The sequence below is a fragment of the Arachis hypogaea genome, chromosome 13 (genome assembly GCF_003086295.3).
Source record: "Arachis hypogaea cultivar Tifrunner chromosome 13, arahy.Tifrunner.gnm2.J5K5, whole genome shotgun sequence".
Classification (NCBI taxonomy): Eukaryota; Viridiplantae; Streptophyta; class Magnoliopsida; order Fabales; family Fabaceae; genus Arachis; species Arachis hypogaea.
The window spans coordinates 76,929,182-76,932,994 of record NC_092048.1 but is presented as its reverse complement, the minus strand read 5'-3'; positions in this window follow the sequence as shown (position 1 = coordinate 76,932,994).

Below are 3,813 nucleotides of genomic sequence, written 5' to 3'. Positions count from 1 at the left end.
CCCATTCTCTTTAATTTCTGCAATTTACTTTCATGCTAAATTCCTCATTCCTCATTTAAGATTCTGCAATTTACTTTCCGTCATTTATATTCAGCTCATTATTCCCAGCATTTACATTTTCTACTATTTACTTTCCGCCATTTAATTTCCTGCAACTCTCACATCAAATTCTGCTTAGCTCAGCTAGAACATTCCTCTAATTAAAGTTGATTGACCAATCAATCTCTGTGGGATTCGACCTCACTCTATTGTGAGTTTTTACTTGACGACAATTCGGTATACTTGCCGAGGAAAATTGTTGAGAGACAAGTTTCCGTGCATCACTGGACGTATCAAAAATCGCTAGGGGCAATTTCTGGGCTGTTTTTGACCAATTTTTGGCCCAGAAAACACAGATTAGAGGCTATAAAGTGGGAGAATGCATCCATTCATTCACAACTTCTCATTATTCACAATTTTAGGTTTTAGATGTAGTTTTCAAGAGAGAGAGGCTCTCTCCTCTCTCTTAGGTTTTAGGATTAGGATTTCTCTTAGTTTATGGTTATTTCTTCATTCCAGGTTCAATGTTCCTTTACTTTAATTTCTCTTCTACTTTTATTTATTCTATTATTTTAGTTTGTTAATATTGGTTTATGAACTCCATGTTAGGATTGATTTTCTTATTTAATACATATTGAGGTATTTCAGATTTTAGATTGCTTTCTTCAAATTCATGTTATTAATGCTTCCAATTTAATTTAGATTTTTCCCCCTTTGCTTTGGTTGAGTAATTGGTGACACTTGAGTTATCAAACTCAGCTGTTGATTGAAAATTAGAATTTACTGATTGATTTGGATCCCCTTAAAGCTAGTCTTTCCATAGGAGTTGACTAGGACTTGAGGAATCAAATTGATTTTGACTTTCCTTTATTTAGTAAGGGTTAACTAAGTGGGAGCAATAAACAATCCTCATCACACCTGATAAGGATAACTAGGATGGGATTTCCAGTTCTTATACCTTGCAAGGGTGTTCATGATAATTAATTTACTTTATTGATAATTTATTTCCTTGTTCCCTATTTCGAAAACCCAAAAATATACCTTTTTCCATAACCAATAATAAATCATACTTCCATACAATTCCTTGAGAGACGACTCGAGGTTTAAATACTTCGGTTATAAATTTTATTGGGTTTGCTTAAGTGACAACCAAAATTTTTGTATGAAAGGATTCTTTGTTGGTTTAGAAACTATACTAGCAACGAGAATTTATTTGTGAATTTCTCTACCGACAGAAAATCCGTTTCGTCAATTTGCATCTTAGATCTAGGCATGATTTCTTGATTTCATCTTGTTTCCTGTACAATTTCTTGTTTCTATTACTCTATTCTTCTTAGTTTTCTTGTCAATTTTACTTTTATGTCTCTTTTATGTTTATGAATGCTTATGTTGGATTTTGTTTACATTGAATGAAATTTAATGTTTGATGTTCTTTTAATTGTTGATTTGAGTTGTGAATTTACTTTTCTTGCAATTGGTAGTTGGTAGATTTAGTATTCTTGCATTTTTACCATGCTTTCCATTTGCACCCACCAAGTGTTTGACAAAATGCTTGGTTGGGCTTTAGAGTAGATTTTGAGCATTCTTGGTTTGGGAAGAGTAATTGGGCAATCTTGAGTCATTAATACCCAATTTAGATTGGTGATCTAGATTTGTTAGTTAATATCATTTTCAATAACTCTAATCTCTTGCTAATTCAATTAGTGAGTTAATTAGGATTTTTGAGTTGAGATTAACTAGTCTTGTTTGACTTTCTCTAACGGAAGATAACTTACACCTTCTTCCAACATTGGGGATGACGAAATAAGATAAATTATTGTTAAGTATTGTTATGATTAATGACTAGGATAGAAAGCCTATGATCTCAAATCTTGCTATGAATGTCTCTCTTTATTGATTGCTTTCTTTAATTACTTGCTTGATTTACTTTTCTTGCTCCTCTTATAAATCAAAACCCCTTGCCCCTTCATAGCCAATAATTGACCACTTCATTGCAATTCCTTGTGGGACGACCTGAGGTTTAAATACTTCTGTTAATTTTTATTGGGGTTTGTACTTGTGGGAAAACCAAAAGTTTAATTTGATTCGAGAGTTGTTTATTGGTTTGGAGCTATGCTCACAACGAAGTTCTTATTTCTACTAGAGAAATTTTAGACCGACAACAATCCTTGTATCAAATTAATGGCGCCGTTGCCGGGGATTTGCAATGGTGCTATGTTATTGGCTATTGTATATATTGTGAATAGCTTGATTTTTGGGTTTGTTTGTTAGTTTTTGCTAGTTTTAGGATTTGGTTTTCTTTGTTTCTTGTTAGAATTTGTTTTTATTTTCTCTTGTCACCATGAATTCTCATCACCTTGGATACGAGTTTGGTTTGACTTATGTTGTAGGAAATGGAAGCTCTAATGAGGATATGCATCAAGGAATTGGAGATCAAAGCTTGACAAGAGTGCTTGGGGACATGACTACAATCCTCACGGAGATATATGAGGACCAAAGGGCATTTTATGCCACCCGAGCCATCCAAGCGCCACCCCAACGTGATCACTCTCCAAATTCTTATGGGTATAATCCTAATCCTAATGCGTACCAATCTAATGGATGTGGTGACCCTTATTGTGATTGTCAACAATCACCACCATATGCCTATGAACCACGTCCTCAACATAATTTTGAACAACCATACTCACAAGCCCCATACCACCATCTACCTCCATATAACCCCAAACCATACCCACCATACCAACCACCATATGAACCTTATCTAGAACCACCACCATTTCAACACCAATACCCCCAAGAACCACAACTTTCATGTACACCACCCCCAAACTTTCACCAACATGAACCACCTTCCAACAACAATACCTTTCCCTCAATCAATGAACCCTCTCTTTTACCACCACCTCCCGATGAAGCTCTCACGCAAGGACTAAGAGATCTTAGATCTCACATCATAAGGCAGCAAGAGGAGACTGGAAAGGAGTTTAAAGAAATGGAAACCAAGATGACTATCATGGTAGAAGTCGTTGGTCGCCTAGCCTCCCACCTAAGCTCATGCACCTCAATTACTCCTATTGTTGAATGTGGAGAAGCAATCAAGGAGTTTGGTGATGGAGTGAATTTGAGCTCCGAGGTGAAGAAGAGGAGTTAAGGCAAGAAGTACCACAAGAGAAAGAGGTAGAGCTTATTGAATGAAAGAAAGTAGTGGTTGGGTACTTAGGATATGTTGAGTACATAGAGGAATCGCAAGTTGAAAAGCCTCCTTCCACGGAGTTAGGAAGGGATGTTAAGGAATTGAATAGAGAGTTTAGGGTCATTGACCAAGAAGTGGATTCCATCATTAGTGATTTTTTGTCCACATTGACCAATCCCCTTGATGATCTTGTTGAACCTTCCTCCATCGGATTAGAAAGCAATGTTGAGGAGGATGTGCAACCTCCAAGGCATGTTGTAAGTGGAGAATTGGAAGAAGCATTCCACGTAATAGGCCTCTTATTTATGATGATTCCATATCAACACATAATCCCTTTGACCTTGATGAATCCTTCCCCAATATGCTTGAATTTGATGATGAGGTAGACTACACTAGACCTCCTATCTATAATGAGAGTGATGGGGAAGAGATAGAAGAAGTTGGTGAGCAAGGAATCGAAGTTGAAGAAGCTTGCAAAGAGGTGGAATTTGCAAGGGAAGACCACAAGGGAACGGATCCTGCATTGGCTAAGTGCGGGGAGGTCACACTCCCTAAACCGTCATCACCTAACACAACAT